This window comes from Giraffa tippelskirchi, chromosome 4 (assembly GCF_054371585.1).
Source record: "Giraffa tippelskirchi isolate mGirTip1 chromosome 4, T2T-mGirTip1v1.2.pri, whole genome shotgun sequence".
NCBI lineage: Eukaryota > Metazoa > Chordata > Mammalia > Artiodactyla > Giraffidae > Giraffa > Giraffa tippelskirchi.
The window spans coordinates 167786395-167803850 of NC_137278.1; the positions used below are offsets into that span (position 1 = coordinate 167786395).

At 46.1% G+C, this 17456-nt stretch overlaps 1 protein-coding gene across 1 annotated transcript in view; it reads left to right on the forward strand.

Moving 5' to 3' along the window:
* ABTB3 (ankyrin repeat and BTB domain containing 3) overlaps positions 1 to 17456 on the forward strand; it is a 462092-nt gene that overhangs the window by 132442 nt on the left and 312194 nt on the right. The window lies entirely within an intron of this gene.

Below are 17456 nucleotides of genomic sequence, written 5' to 3' on the forward strand. Positions count from 1 at the left end.
ACTCTCCTCGTAAGTTGGCCCTTCGGTCCCCTCCCACGTCCTTTCGGCCGCCCGCTGCTATCTTAAACCTCTGAGGGGACCGCCGATCTGAAGACGGCCAGAAACACCCCCCACCCCCAGTGCCTCCTGCTTTCGGGATGCGCTGAGCGTACTTGACGCGGCTGGTAGGGTCCCAAGTTAGAGAGCTTGCGGTTCCGCCCGCGATCCCGGGCGGAGCGGCGGCTGCCTCCTGCAGGCTGTAGGAAGAACACAGCGCCACTTTGGGGGGCGATCATTTGCGCCTAGTATATATTTCTGCCAGAGCCCTGTGGGGTTTTGTTTTTTTGTTTTGACCTTAAAAATGACAAATACCCAGGCGAAGGAGTTTGGCTCCCTGGAACTCGGGAGGAGACGCTTTCCTGTCTCTGCCGCCCATTTCGCTTGCTTCCCGGCGCCTTCGGGACGCCGTCGGTGAGCTGGTGAAGGAGAGGCCCCGTGGCCGTAAAGGCAGACTGAGAGCTCACTCGGCCTAGAAACAGTCGGGGAAAGGTGTACGTGGTGAGAGGGTGGAACGGGCAATTTTTCTGGGGCAGTTTTTGAGGCCAGAGCTCACAGCTGGTGGGCGTTGCGCAATGGACAGCCCCCCTGATGGAGACCTCCCAGCTCTTGCCGCCGTTGGCTGTCTGGGAGCTGCGGCTTGTCACCACTTGGCTTAAGGGATCCGTTCAAGATGGGAGTGGGGCGGAGTTCCGGGGAGACTGTCAGTTTAAGAGGTGGTTTCCAGCAGGTTCTGTCATTCCTTTCCGCACCCCCTATTTTGAAGGCCAGAGCTGGGTGGGTTTGAACCTGCAGTTCTGGTGGCAGAGGGGGTGGGGCCGGGGCGTTTGTTTTCGAGAGCTCGAGCTTGCGGTCCGCCTGTCTGCGAAAGCCGGAGCTAGACACTTCAAAGCTTCAGTTTTCCACAGGAAATGGTAGAAGTGTAACTGGAGACTCCAAAAGCGAAATAAAACTTTGTTACATATTCGGCGGTTTGGCTGGAGGCTGCGTGGTTGGAGCTGAAATGCAGTCTTTCTGGGCAGATTTCATTCATGTTGCTGCCTGTCGTTTTCCCTGAGCCGAAGCAGAGATGCAGCGGGCGCGGCCTGGCCTCTGGGGGTGCCAAGTGTGTGCATGGGAGTGTGTGCCTATTTGTGAGAGTCTGTGTGCGCGCGTCCGCGCGTGTTTCTGTGGGTGTGCGCAGAAGCAAGCAGCTCCAGCAGAAGCCCTTTGGAAACAGAACTTCCAGTTGTCCGTCCCCTCACCTGGCTTTGGTCATCACTGGGGGAGGGGAAGGAAGAAGCAAAAAGTGTGTGTGTGCGCGCGCGCGCGTGTGTGTGGTGGGGCCAGGTTGGCAACTCCCCGATGCTCATCAAGACTCCTCCCGCATCTTCGCCAAAGCCCTTCCCCCTCTGCTGCCTGTCGGAGAGCGAAACCTCTAAAGGGAGGGTACCTGTAAGGCTTCCCATGCAGGCCCACCCCTACCTGTGAAATCCTGATGAGATGGAAACACCTGGGAGAAAGCATTGGTCTTTGTGTGCGTTTCTTCTGGAGGAGAATGAGGATTCACCTGTAAAACCCAGGAGCTTAAGACTGGATAATTTCTGTTTGAACCCTGCCCCCACAAAAAGCACAGAGAGACTTAATTTTCTTCCCACCGCCCCCGTTCTTACCTCCCCGCCCCCCAACCCTTACTTGCTATTCCGACTGGAATCTCCTCCCACTGCTGTTTCCTTTGGGAAGAAAAGCATTCCCCCCTTTGGACTCCAGTTTGGCTACCCTGGTGGTACAGATGTAAAGAATCTGCCTGCAGCGCAGGAGACCCGGGTTGGATCCCTGGGTAGGGAAGATCCCCTGGAGAAGGGAATGGCTACCCATTCCAATATTCTTGCCTGGAGAATTCCATGGACAGAGGAGCTTGCCGGGCTTCAGTGGACTACAGTCCATGGGATCACAAAGAGTGGGACAGGGCTGAGCCATTTGCACTTTCACTTCACTTGGGAATCTGGGTGCCCTGCTTCACCTCTAAGTTGGCCATTCTCTTGAAGTTGTGACTTGGGGCCATAACTCACTTTGCTTCTCTGGGCCTCAGTCTCCTCTTCTATATAATGAAGGCTTCGATCTGTAATACACTCCCAAGTCCTCTTGTAGCTCTGTTTGTGTTAGTAGCCTCTATATTTTTTCAAGTTGGTTTTACTTTTATGATCTTTAGCATCTTTTAAAGACAGTTTTTGTGTTTATCCTTTTTGGAGTAAGTATAATTTGAGGAAGGAGACGACCACAGAGCTGGTTTGGGGCAGGGTGAGAGTGTGGTGGTTGGGGTTTGCTGCCATTGCAGCATTTCCACACCACAGAGCTTAACTTGTAGGTCTCAGGGCCCCTTCCACCATCTTGTAGTATGAGATATAGTGTAATTTCATTGTGATCTCTTCACCTCTTTTCCTTGGGCTTGTTAAAAATGGAAGGAAGCAGTAAGAAACAAGCAATTAATTTTTTAGGTATCTGAAACATACATTAAACATCAAATCTATTTCTTCAACTGTTTTGCATGACATTCTTTCTGATCTGCAAGTCTTATTAAGGAGCCCATGCCTTACATAATCTTTCTCCCCCTTTAACTCAGTAGCATCACTTATTAATTCCTGAATTCATTTGTTAGTCAATATTTATTGAGCAGTTACTAAATCTAGGCACTGAGCAAGTAGGGGTACAAGCTAGTAACAGCTAACGTGCATTCAATACCACTCTGTATATTGACCCATTTAACCCTCAACATTCACTTGGAAAGATACTGCTATTATCCCCATTATACAGAGGAGGAAACTGAAGCACAGAAAACATAAGTGTCTTGCTCTTTAGTGACAGATGAGTTCCCTGCCTTCAGGCCATCCTTGCTGCCCTTAATTAACTACACAGTTGAACTGAGGCCCTTCTTAGCCTGACAGTCTTTCTATCCTAATTTATACACCTTTTGTTCCTATCAGACTGTACAGGACAGAACTGGATTTAAGCTCCTTATACACAGCTTCTTAGATGCCTGTAGAGTTGAGTGAGCTATTGTGTAATATTGTACAGTGATATCCAGAAACGAACTGTGGAATTGTGAATTCCTTGAATCATCTTTTCAAGTCTTTCTACCTTGGTTGCCCCTTCTTACTGCCATCTCTGTACCTGTCCACCTTTCTAATTTTCTGCACCTATGACCCAAAGAATCAGGAAATGGATCACATGGGACTTGACTCAGAAAATAAAAGATAATTGGCTCTCAGTGAGGGCTTGCTGGCTGTCAAGAATCGCACACATGGGCTTAGGGTGTGAACTCTGTGGTGACTGTTTTATTCTTCAAAGCTGGTTTTTTCCTTTTATTGACTCTCAGCTGTTTAGAGTATCTGGGATAACAGCTAAGACAACTCAGTGAGGGGTAGGGGGTTTAAAATTTGGCTTGATTGATTTTGCTAAAGCTCAATAAAGAGCAGACAGAAGTGCTTCACCACACCATTGTCTGTGCAGTCATTTACCTTAAACTCCATCAGTTTAAGTGGTTAAGTGGGCCAGTTCCCACTCAACCCTGAAGACTTGATTCAAAAACTGTCTTTTGGAATCTCTGTGAGGCCTTCCTTGATGCAACCCATTTTTCCTCCCCAAACCTAGGCCTTCCACAGCCCTTTCCCCATCCCGTGGGAATCTTGACCCTGACTTTGCTCTAAATGACTCCCCATCGCACTGTGGCACTAACAGTTGAGACTGTATCTTTATCATCTTTGTATCTTTCTGCATATCACTCAGCACAGCACCTAAAACTTAGTAAACCCTGGGTACTATTTGTTGAATGATTATAACTAGCCCATTACATCTTTGAGATATAAAATTTACCCATCAGCATCTGTAAAAGCCTGTGAAATCAGGTATCCTGGATTTGAATTTCAAGGCTTAAATTTTTCTAGCTGTGTGTTCTTAGGTATCATACCTAATCTCTCTGAGCCCCAGTTTCCTCAGCTGTAAAGTAGAGGTAATAATTATGAGGATTAAATGAAATTATTTGTATAAATATTACAGTCTGGTGCATGACATATTTTAGGGACCAAAATGGTGATGGTAGTCATATAATTCAGGCATAATGGTATCTGTTATCTTTGTCTTATCCATGTATTCAATGTGGATGGAACCAACAGGGTGCAGAATTTTAACTGAATCTTCCTTCCTGATATTCAAAGCATCAAATAAGTCAGTGCACCCACCTCAGCGCATAGCCTCATTGTGAAGGTCACAAATAGATTGTTTGATCAAAGGAAAGTAGCTCATTTTATTGACTGTATTTCTTTAAAAAAAAAAAAAAGGCATCATTAGTGAAGGGGCACCAGGGAGCTTTCTGGGTGATAGAAATGTCCTTCTGTTGATAGGGGCGTGGGTTCAGAGGTATGTGCCTTTGTCAAAATGCATTGCGTTGTAAACTTAAGATATGTGTGTTTCACTGTATTGCAAATTACACTTCAGTAAAAAAGAAGACATAAAAAAAGCCATAGGCATCCTTGGATGGAATTTTGTTTCAAATGCAGAAAGAATTTGAAGAGAAGATTGCAAGAGGCAGTGTGGTGTGACGAAAGGGAGAAGGGCTTTACACTTAGAAAGATCTAGCCTTAGATTTTAGCTCTGCCACTCTTTAGCAGGTGACTTAATTTTGCTGAATTTGTTTTTCTCATCTACAGAGTGAGGATTACAAAACCAAAAAAGACATAAAAACGGAAGAAAACCCAAACCTACCACATAGGGTGATTAAAAGAATTAGATCAGATGTGTGAAAGCAAGTGCCACATAGTAGGCACTCGATAATAGTGGCTTCCTTAAAAAGCAGATTATTCAGACTGGTGATAATAATAATAAGGGGATTTTGAATAGTCTCATTCACTTCTGGGATCCCCAATCACTTTATAAACATTAATTAACATGAGCCCTCACCTCACCAACCCTGGTTTGGTGGGTAAGTTGGTGTTCAGGTCTTTTGCTTTTCTGTTGCTCCATAGATTAAATGCTTACTCAGCTGTTTTCCTGGCCCACCCATCATCCCCCAGATCCACCCCCCCCACCCATCTTCCCTCAGATCCCCCAAGCTGGTTGAGTTATTCCATAGTACAGGGTTGCTGTGCTGGACCAAACCATAACAGAAGAAACCCAGCTTTTTGCGAAGAACTGCAAAAGCCATCGGAGAAGGCAATGGCACCCCACTCCAGTACTCTTGCCTGGAAAACCCCATGGATGGAGGAGCCTGGTGGGCTGCAGTCCATGGGGTCGCTAGGAGTCGGAGACGACTGAGCGACTTCACTTTCACTTTTCACTTTCATGCATTGGAGAAGGAAATGGCAACCCACTCCAGTATTCTTGCCTGGAGAATCCCAGGGACGGGGGAGCCTGTTGGGCTGCCGTCTATGGGGTCACGCAGAGTCGGACACGACTGAAGCGACTTAGCAGCAGCAGCAGCAAAAGCCATTTCAGCAGCCAGCCATGTCAGTGTCTGTGCTCACAGAGCACGTTTTTAATTAACTCAATGCAAATTAAAACTTGAAATTTGGGTCAGTGGAGGGTTACTTGGTTTTCTATTCAGATTTACCAGTTCAGTGCTGGGGTACTTGTAAGTAGAGTGTTTCCTGAAACACACCATAAAAATAACAACAAAATAAAACAATGGGGGGCCAACCTGGAGATCTGGAGTAAGGGGTGGGGTGGCTAATGGCCTTTGAATAGAAGAAGGGCCTCTAATTCTGGATCTGTTGTTATTTGTGACCTTAAGCCAGACACCAAACTTACCTATAAAATGGATCTGACTATCATTTACTGAGAAGTAAATATAAAATAGTAATTGACTTGGGAGTCAGACACACCCATAAGTTTCCCTATTTGTAAAATGGGTTTTGTAATAGTAATAGCTACACTTGTGCAGTGCTTATTATATGCCAAGCACTGTTCGAAGAGTGCTATATATTATAATTGTTATAGTTACATTAGCTGTTATAAAAGACAACCTCCAAATCTTAGGAGCTTAACACAGTAGAAGGTCATTTCTTACTCACTTAAGACTGATTGGGAGTGGAGTGTGGTGGGAGTGAACTGGAGTGTCATTTGAATACCAAGACTGATGGAGAGAGTGCTTTCTTTACCTTCAACCTGTGGCCTTTGGGGCCTTCCTTGGACATTTATCCAGCCCATAGGTAGAGGAAGAAGAGTGTGGGGCATCTTAAGAACGGTGTTATGGGCTAAACCTGAAAGGAGCCTTCATCATCATGTTTGTGTGTCCCTGGCCAGATATGCCACGGGCCCTCTGGCCACCAAATATCTCTGTATATCCTTCTTCTCAGACACAAAACATGGTTCCCTTCCTCTAAGGAAGGATCCTCATGTTCTATCCAGTCCCTACTTTCAACTTGAAGTTCTGGATCTTTGGTTGAATTCCTGACCTATCCACAGGGTTGAATGTGGCTCCTCATGGTTCAGGGACCCAGGATCCAAAAGAAACTCATTATCTTCCCCTCTGTGCCTGTATACCGTATCGGAGGATAACCCATTAGGAAAAGGCAGCAGTGGGAGATACACAGAAGTCACTGGCCCCTAGTAGTTATGAAATCTGGCCAAGCAGACCATGGGTGAGGTTTCCTTGCTTAAGCCCCACTTCTGCTCTCTGAGAGCAATTTCCCAGTTCATTGTTCTCCACACTTGTGGCTCTTCCCTGTAGGAGGATTAGCGTTTCTAATGCTTCTTGGCCACCCTTGAAGTGGGTCTTAGGGAATATGACATCTTTGAGGCTCTAAATCTAGTGATCTAGTTCTTGCCTTGAATTTTAAGGGGCCCAAGGATTGTTTTGGGCTTCCCAGGTGGCATTAGTGGTAAAGAACCCATCTGTCAATGCAGGAGACATGAGAGATGCAAATTTGATCCCTGGGTTGGGAAGATCCCCTGGAGGAGGGCATGGCAACCTGCTCCAGTATTCTTGCCTGGAGAATCCCATAGACAGAGGGGCCTGGTTGGCTACATATAGTCCATGGGGTTGCAAAGAGTCAGACATGACTGAAGCAACTTTGCATGCACGCAAGGATTGTTTTAATGCTTTAACAGGAAAAGATTTTTAAAATCCAGGCTTATAGATTTTGCCAATGAAATTCCCTCAACAGCTCAGTAGGATTTTCATCGATGACATCTAGCTTACCAGCAGCCAGTTATTTCCTAGACCTAATTCTCAAGCCTGGATTATTTCTTCCTTCACCTCAAACCTCTATTTCTCTCTCAACTTAATGAGGCCATCAGGCTTAGGTGGGAACCTTATACACTCTATCTGACATTATTTCACTAGGTTCAGCTCAGTTCAGTCACTCAGTCATGTCCGACTCTTTGTGATCCCATGGACTGCAGCACGCCAGGCCTCCCAGTTCATCACCAACTACTAGAGTTTACTCAAACTCACGTCCACTGAGTCGGTGATACCATCCAACCATCTCATATTCTATCGTCGTCCCCTTCTCCTCCTGCCTTCAACCTTTCCCAGCATCAGGGTCTTTTCAGATGAGTCTGTTCTTCACATCAGGTGGCCAACTTATTGGAGTTTCAGCTCCAGTATCAGTCCTTCCAATGAATATTCAGGACTGATTTCTTTTAGAATGGACTGGTTGGATCTCCTTGCAGTCCAAGGGACTCTCAAGAGTCTTCCTCAACACCACAGTTCAAAAGCATCAATTCTTTGGTGCTCAGCCTTCTTTATATTGAACTCTCACATCCATACATGACCAGTGGAAACACCATAGCCTTGGCTAGACGGGCCTTTGTTGGCAAAGTAATGTTTCTGCTTTTTAATATGCTGTCTAGGTTGGTCATAACTTTTCTTCCAAGGAGCAAGCATCTTTTTATTTCATGCCTGCAGTCAACATCTGCAGTGATTTTGGAGCCCCAAAAAATAAAGTCTGCCACTGTTTCCACTGTTTCTCCATCTATTTGCCATGAAGTAATGGGCCCAGATGCCATGATCTTGGTTTTCTGAATGTTGAGCTTTAAGCCAACTTTTTCACTCTCCTCTTTCACTTTCATCAAGAGGCTCTTTAGTTCTTCTTCACTTTCTGCCATAAGGGTGGTGTCATCTGCATATCTGAGGTTATTGATATTTCTCTTGGCAATCTTGATTCCAGCTTGTGCTTCATCCAGCCCAGCGTTTCTCATGATGTCCTCTGCATATAAGTTAAATAAGCTGGGTGACAATATACAGCCTTGATGTACTCCTTTCCCAATTTGGAACCAGTCTGTTGTTCCATGTTCAGTTCTAACTGATGCTTCACTTAGACGTCTGCTCAATCTTTGTTCTTATTGTTCAGTATCTAGGAATAGCTGTTTTCTTCGTGTCTGCACTACCTCTTTCCAATTTTACATGCAAACTGACTAGTTCATGCCTGCAATCCTCTCTTCCCCTAATATCTTGCTAAACTTAGCCCAGAACAAGCAGCAAACTCTCTTACCATTATTTTTCAATCCTTTTCCCCCTAGAGCTTACAGGCTCAGTAGGCATGAGGTCTGCCTTCTAAATTATCATAGTGACAGTTTAACTAAACATTTCACTGCTGCATAATATGAGGCTCCAGTTTTCCAGCCTTGAACATCTTAACCTACCATCTGACTTCTAAGCCAATGCCACACATATAAGTACCCTACTTCCAGTGTCAATTTCAGTTTCTTTATTAGTTAGGGTAATGCAAGTTGTTGCATCAGATAAATTCTAACATTTCAGCGACTGAACACAATCAAAGTTGTTTTCTCATTCATGTTGAGTCCAGCTGAAGCTAGTGGAAGGAGGTGCTCTCTTTCATGGAATCTGTTAGAGGGTCTGCCGTCTAGAATATGCGACTCTCAGGAACTTCCTTGACTGGGGGCAACAGTGAGGATGATGGGGAGGTTTTTATAGGATAGTCTTGGATGTGGGTATATTAATTCCTTCCACATTCCAAACACCAGAGTTTAGTCACATGGCCTCAACTAGATATCAGGGACTGGAAATTATGGTTTCCAGCAGGACAGCCACTCCTAGCCACAATTCGACACTGTTAAAGGGGCATTAATTTTGGGTAGGGCACTAAACATCTCTGCCATCATGTATTAACTGTTTTAATCCTAGCCACAACTTTATGAAATATGTGCTATTATTATTATCTCCATTTTACAGGTTAGGAAGTTGAGGAACAAGAAGTTTAAAGAATTTACCTAAGGTGACACAACTAGTAAGCGTTTGGGTCAGATTTGAATGTGGGCAGTATGGCTCTAGACTGCCTTATGGAATATTTATGATGATCAAAGTAATATTAAAATAATAATGTGATGAGTGCAAAGTGTTTTCCCGTGTCTCATACATGGTACATATTTAACAACTGTTATTCTTTATTGGTTATTCTTGTTATCATCATGTTCTGGAAATGGGATGCTATGTGGATGAACAGTGAATTGGTGTGAAGCTCTCAGGCACAGGTAATATATGAACCCCAAAGAATGGGTGCTCCAGGAAAATTGTACTATGTGCCTGTATTCTCCGCTCTGCCACCCCCTTCCTTTCATCCACGGGGGGAACTAACAGTTGCTGAGCTGAGTACTGTGCAAGGCCTTTCACACACATTAACTCATTTCATCTCCACACTGTTCTTGTGAAGTGGGTGTTTCTTATCCCCATTTTATTGGGGAGGAAACTGAGGGTCGGATGGATTCAATGACTGGTCCGAGATGCCATTGCTACTGAGGGGTGGAGTTAGAATTTGGGCTTCAGAGCCTGTTCTCCAAGCAGCTGAGGCCCAGTGGTGAAGTCCGGTTCAAAGGAGCCTCTGAGAAGGTCCCAGAGCAGGATTCCAGTACAGCTGGAGGGGGTGTGTGGAGTGGAGGCGGGGCTTGCCCCGGTGGTCATGGTTGATGACCATCCTCTCTATAATATGTGGTCACAGGTCTTTTTTTAGCCCCAACTGTCTTCCTTTTCCATGGCTTCCCCATGAGTCACTGTTCATGACGATGCTATGCAGCCTCCTCAGCTGAGGCCCTGAAGCAGTGGGTGGTTTTGTGGCTTCCAGGGGACAGCCCTGTCCATACCCTGTTTAGCTGGGTAGGCTCAGTGCTAGAAGGAGCTTGAGTCTGCTTATCAGAACTGAGCGCAGAAACCTGAAACTTGGTGGGAAATCTGTCCTCCCTGAGAATTACAGGCTGGGTTTTCTCAGACTCTGGAATTAGGTGGACCCACTCTCTACTACCTACAATGCGGAAGACCTAGGTTCAGTCCCAGGGTTGGGAAGATCCCCGGAGAAGGGAATGGCTGCTCATCCAGTATTCTTACATAGAGAATTCCATGGACAGAGAAGCTTAGTGGGCTATAGTCCATGCAATTGCAAAGAGTCGGACATGACTGAGTGACTAACACACACACACACACACACACACACACACACACACACACACACACACACACACACACACACACACACTCTACTACCTGTAAGCCAGGTAACTGTGGGCAAGCCAGTTAATCTTTCTAAGCCTCAGTTTCCTCATCTGTTAAATGAGGATAATGGTAGTACTCCCCCCTTAGGGTCATTGGGAGGATGAGTTAATTTATGTAAAATCCTCAGAATAATATTGAACACACCATAACTGAATACATCAATTGTCTGTTAGCAATTATGATAATGATGAAGTGCTTAAGAAGTGCCAGCCTCCTTGCTTGAAGATCTGTTCCCTGTACCCTGCTTCTTCTGTTGAGTGAGAGGTTTTAAATAATTTTCCAGTAAGCAGACTTATATGATTTGACTTATATGATTTACTAGCTGTGTGATATTGAGCAAGTTACCTAACCCCTCTGCAACTCAGTCTTCCCTTTTGTTAAATGAGAAAAACAATAAAACCTAATTCTTAGGGTTTTTAGAGGGTGACTGACATGTAGAAATTGCTTAATAGATGTCAACATTGTTGGACTTTATTATGTTCATTAAAATTTTTTTCTACAGGTACTGTATTAGATGTTAAGCAACATGGTCTCTGTCCTCATGTAGACTGCAGGACTTAGTTTTGTCATCAAACAATCTTTTTCCTTCCTCTAGTGTGAACTCAGTTGTGTCTGACTCTTTGCAACCTCATGGATTGTAGCCCGCTAGGCACCTTTATCCATGGAATTTTCCAGGGAAGAATACTAGAGTGGATTGCCATTTCCTTCTCTAGGGGTTCTTCCTGACCAGAGATTGAACCTGTGTCTCCTGTGTTTCCTGCATTGGCATGTGGGTTCTTTAATAGCTGAGCCACCAGTGAAGCCCCAAAGCAATCATTCAGATGTAAATCTACAACTGTGACAGTGGGTACAAAGGAGAGATACAGGGGACTGTAAGAGTACTGAGGCTCTAGATGTAGTCAGGAGTGAGGAAGTGAGGCCTGAGTGAGGTTGAAGCATGGCATATTTGGTTGAAAAGGTAGCAGAGTATTCCATGTATGCAAACAGAGTATGCAAAGGGCCTGTGGGGGGAGGGAGTATGGTGAGAGAAGAGCAGCCAGTGTGACTGGAATGAGAGAAGCAAGTGAGGGGGGCTGGTTAGAGGTTGGAGTAAGCATCTTCCAGAGTAAGGAGTCTGTCTCTTTCCAAGGACACTGGAGAGCCTTCAGAAGCTTTTAAGGAGGTAGAGAGGGTTTCCCAGGTGGCTCAGATGGTAAAGAATCCACCTGCAATGCAGGAGATCTGGGTTCAATCCCTGGGTCAGGAAGATCCCCTGGAGATGGGAATGGCTATCCACTCCAGTATTATTGCCTGGAAAATTCCATGGACAGAGGAGCCTGATGGGCTACAGTCCATAGGGTCACAAAGATTCAGACATGACTGAGCAGCTAACACTTTCACTTTTCAAGGAGGGAGACACCTGTGATCACATTTGTGCTTTAAAAAGCAGTTTGGAGAGCAGACAGGAAGGGAAGCATGAACATAGTAGTGCCAGTGAGGTATTGTTATCACCTCCATTTACATAGGAAGAATCTGAGGCTACCAAGCACTCAGTAACTTTCTCAGAGTTGCTAAGACAAGAAATGACAGAGCAGGGATTTGAACTTGGGCCTGAGGGACTTAACATTGCACCTGCCTCCTACCCATGCCATGCTTCATGCCAAGGGAACTTCTGGTTCACCTCTCACATTTTACAGGTGGGAATACTGAGGCCCAGAGTGAGATACTGATACTTTCTTCCCATGGTCATAAGGTTCTGTGGCAGAGCTGGACCGGTAACCCAGCTTTCTGGATTCTTAGCTCATCTCTCCTCCACTGTGATGCATTGTTTCCTCCAAACCATATCACTCCTGGGAGGCAGAGTGGGGTGCGAGGCTGCCTTGTCAACAGACAGCAGTTTGGGAGATTAATTTACAGCCTGGGCGTAACATTGTGGGTTTTACTCTACGTGCACCTCACAGCAGAAGAAATGCTAGTCTAGAAGCTTGCAGAGGTCTCGGTTAGCTTGTGGCTGAGCCAAGGGAAGCAATGACTGTGCAGTTCAGGTGTGCAGAAGGCAAGATCAAACGAGTGGTTCCCCAGTGCATGAACATCTGAGAGCAAATCAGAGGGGCAGCTCTACAGGGTAAGTGGACCTGAAGGAGGCTGAGGTTGCTTGGGTTCAGTGGGGGTTTGGGATAGTGTGTATCATTGTTTCTTCCTAATCCAGCTCACAGTGCCAGCCAGGGGGTGAGGATGCGTGTGAGAAGCAGGCACACACAGATCACCTCATCTCTCTCTCTGAATACCTCTAAAATGTCAAATACTGGGGAACATACATGAATACATGGTTTTTCCCTCCCTTGGCCTCCTCCCTCAGGCCCTTCAGCCTTTTCTTGGCTGACTTTGAGGATCAAGGCCTGCGTTCATGCTTGTGAGCAAAACTGCACATGGTTCCTGTCCTCGTGCAGTTTGAAGGCCTGAGGCAAGTTTAGTTTATTCACAAAAAATCACCTGGAAGTAAAACTGCACCCATGGCAGGAACTATTGGATTGGCCAAAAAGTTCGTTTGGGTTTTGCCATCTCAGCTTAATAAAAACCCTAACAAACTTTTTGGCCAATGGAATACTTAAGAGAGGTTCACGTGACCCAAGGACAAAGCCACCTCAGATGTGAGATGAGTCCAGCTGCCCCTCCCTCATGCTTCCGGGAGTGGTTGTGACCAGCACAGGGACACCAGACATTTGGAGCCTGGTGTGGGGTTGGGGTTAAGATGTGAAATTCTCTTCCGGTGCTGCAGTTTGCCATCAGGGAGGGTGGGGGTGAAGAGTCAGGCATCCCCTCCCCATGTTGGCATCTCTGAATTCTGTATCTTGTTCCTCTGTCTTTCGAAGCCTTCTCACCAACCCCTGCCACCCTGGTCTCTCCATCCTGCAGCTGCCATTTTGGGGGCCAGTTGATGAGTCTGTCGTTGCTGCACATTCAGATCACTGGGGCAGGCTGGTGCAGGCGAGGGAGCAAAGGCTCAGTTCCAGGGGCCAATGTGAGGCCCCCCACCTCTCTCTGTGTCCTGACCGCCTCCACACCCTCCTCACCTGTTTCCACTCCTGTTGCTGATTTGGTTGCTGCCCCAGGTGTGCCTTCGTCCCAGCATGGACTGTGGATTAAGGAACAGACCATGAGCAAGCTGATGATCTCATGACCTCTGATGGCTGTATCGTGTGGAATGGCTGGGGGCTGCAGGGAGCCTGGGGTGGGGGAGAGTGGGGTGCAGGAGGGGAGATGAGCCTTCCAGTGAGTGGGAAGACCTCAGTTCAGGCCTTGCAGGGTGTGCCCATGCTGTGTGAACTTGCACAGTCAGTGACCCCTCTGAGCCTCAGTTTCCTTGTGTAAGAACAGGAATTCATGATACTACCAGGTTCTGGTATTCATAGAAGTTTGCAAGTGTCAAAAGAGGCAACACTTTGGAAAACCATTACCAGCACTAAGTAATGGTAAAAGCTAACATTGATTGTTTACCCCAGGATTAGAGCTGTTCAGAGAAACAGAACCAGAAGAGTATATACATATGTATGGGCTTCCCAGTGGTAAAGAATCCACCTGCTAATGCAGGAGACTCAAGGCGAGGGTATGATCCCTGGGTAGGGAATATCACCTGGAGTAGGAAATTGCAACCCACTCCAATATCCTTGACTGGGAAGTTACATGGACAGGGGAGCCTGTTGGGCTACAGTCCATGGGGTCACACAGAGTTGGAAACAACTGAGCACACGCACACACACACACACGTGCACACACACATATATGAGGAGATTTGTTATAGGATTTGGCTTACATGGTTATGGAAGCCAAGACATGCTACAGTTTACCATGTGTGAGTAGGAGAACCGGGGAACCAGGGGGCCACTCGTGTAAGTACTAGAATCCAAAGACCTGAGAACCAGGATTTGCTGCCTCGAGCTTCCCAGTAGTGTGTGCAAAAAAAGGAGTCATCATGAGCAGATATCAGAGAAGGCAGTGGCACCCCACTCCAGTACTCTTGCCTGGAAAATCCCATGGACAGAGGAGCCTGGTAGGCTACAGTCCATGAGGTCGCTAAGAGTCGGACACGACTGAGCAACTTCACTTCCACTTTTCACTCTCATGCATTGGAGAAGGAAATGGCAATCCACTCCAGTGTTCTTGCCTGGAGAATCCCAGGGACGGCGGAGCCTGGTGGGCTGCCGTCTATGGGGTCGCACAGAGTCGGACACGACTGAAGCGACTTAGCAGTAGCAGCATGAGCAGATATACAATTCAGAGTGTGATGGATGAGGCAGAAATAAATGAGCTGCTGTAGCTGTTCCTGTGGCTCAGGCCCAAAAGAAATTTCTCAGCAGGAGAGTAGAAGCGGTTTTTAAGTGGTACTTAGTGACCTCGCATTTCAGCCCCTGGTTGTTAAGAAAGGATTAGGAGGGCCTCTTCTTGATTTGCAGTGTTTCTCTCCCCTCCTTGCTGTCTGCACCTCCTCTCTCATTTCTTACAGAATGTCCAGGTATGATGATACACGTGTCAACAGAAGGTTGGGAGTGGCGAGTGTATCAGTGTCCCTCCTGTATTTGGGAGGAGGGGTTAGAAGCTGGTCTTGGAAGCTAACGTCTATGTCAGATGGTCCCTAGAAATCAGATATGAGTACATTTGAGGGAAAGTGTACAAAATGCTCCTTTGGGGGAAAAAATAATCACTAAACCTGTAAACATGGTCCCCAGCATGACGGGGTATGAGACTGGGGAGACATGAGAGAGCTGGGTGGGGCCTGGGCCTTGGAGGGACTGTTGCCAGTGTGGTTAAATCAGAGGCACCTGAGGGTTTAAGGATAGACGAGAGTATGAGGTCCACTGTGAAACAAGCTGTGTGATCTCAGGCAAGTTATTTAACCTCTCTGAACTTGTTTTCTTATCTGAAAAAAACCCAGCAGAATTTTGAGGCTCAAAGGAATCATCAGATGTGAAAGTGATCTATAAGCTGCAAAGTAATCATTTGTTTTTCATTCATTCTGCTGCTGCTGCTGCTAAGTCGCTTCAGTCGTGTCCGACTCTGTGCGGCCCCATAGACGGCAGCCCACCAGGCTCTCCCATCCCTGGGATTCTCCAGGCAAGAACACTGGAGTGGGTTGCCATTTCCTTCTCCAATGCATGAAAGTGAAAAGTGAAAGTGAAGTCGCTCAGTCATGTCCGACTCTTTGCGACCCCATGGACTGCAGCCTACCAGGCTCTTCTGTCCATGGGATTTTCCAGGCAAGAGTACTGGAGTGGGGTGCCATTGCCTGTCTGTTTGAACACTGATGTATGTTAAGTGCCAAGAAACATGCCTCCTCCATAATAGGCTCTCAATAAACATTTGTTGAATGAATGAATTTTCATTCATTCACATGCCTCTGGGCACTTAACACACATCAGTGTTCAAACAGACAAAAATTCTTGCTTTCATAGAACCTGCATTCTAGTGGAAGGAGACACCCCTAAACAATAAACAATAAACATAATAAACATAAGACCCTAAGCAATAAACATACTTCTAACATAAACATGTTAGAAGTTGATATATGCTATGGAAAAAATAAATCAGAGCAAGGGGGATCTGGAGGGCTGGGGATGGTGAGTCATAATTATAAATAGTGTGGTCAGGGTTGTCTCACTGACCATGTGATGTTCGTGCAGAGAAAGGTGAAGGAGGTGAGGAGAGTGTTCCAGGCAGAGGGAACAGCCAGTGCAAAGGCCTTGAGGCAGGAATAGCAAAGAAGCCATTGTGGTGGAGAGAAGTGAGTGAGCCAAGGATAAGAGAGAGAAGCAGAGAGTCCTGAGGAGCCAGGCTAAGTAGGCCCTTATGGGCTACCGTAGGCTTTGGCTTTTGTTTTTAGTGAACTGGAAAGTTCACTGTAGGATTTTGAGTCAGGATTTTGAGATCTGACTGAAGATGTAAAAAGAAACACATTGGCTGTTGGTTGAAAATGGATGCTAGAGGAGCATGAGGGAAGGCAGGAAGACTAGTGTGTAGAGGCTTTTACAGTAATGCAGGCAGGAGATGATGGTGGCCTGGGCCAGGGTGGTAGCAGTGGAGGTGCTTGGATTTGGGCCATAATGGAAAGGAAGAGTCAGCAAGATGTCATGGCCGCATTGGGTGTGGGGTGTGAGAGAACAAAAGAACAACAAAGGTGCCTCTGGGGAGGGTGTAGAGAAAAGAGAACCTTCCTACACTGTTGGTGGGAATGTAAATTGTGCAGCCACTGTGGAAAACAGTGTGGAAGTTCCTTTAAAAACAGAGTTACTGTATGATCCCACAATCCCACCTCTGGGTATATATTCAGAAAAGATGAAAACCCGAATTCAAAAAGATACATGCACCCCAATGTTCAGACTGGTACTATTTATAGTAGCCAAGACATGAAAGCATCCTAAGTCTCCATCAGCAGATGAATGGATAAAGATGCGGTGCACATATACAGTGGAATGTTGCTGATTCAAAAGATTGAAATAATGCCATCTTCAGCAACATGGATGGACCTAGAGATTATCATACTAAGTGAAGTAAGTCAAATAGAGAAAGACAAGTATCATATGACATCACTTATATGTGAAATCTAAAAAACAGTACAAATGAACTACTTATTTACAAACATAAACAGAGTTACAGCCATAGAAAACAAAGGATGTGGGGGTGGGGTGGATAAATTGGGGAAAAAAAGGGTGCCTCCAGGGTTTAGTCTGAATAACGGGAAGGATGGAGTTGCCATACACTAGGAGGGGAAGATTTGGAAAGAGCAGGTTTGAGATAGTGGAAAGATCAGGAGTCCAGATGGGGCTCTGATAAGTTTGAGATGCCTTTCAGACATCCAAGTGGAGATGTCAGATGTTAGTTGGACAGTCATGGCTGGTGTTCAGGAGAGAGGAAGGTTTGGAGATACAAACTTGGGAGTTGGGAGCATGCGAGTGGTTTTTAAAGC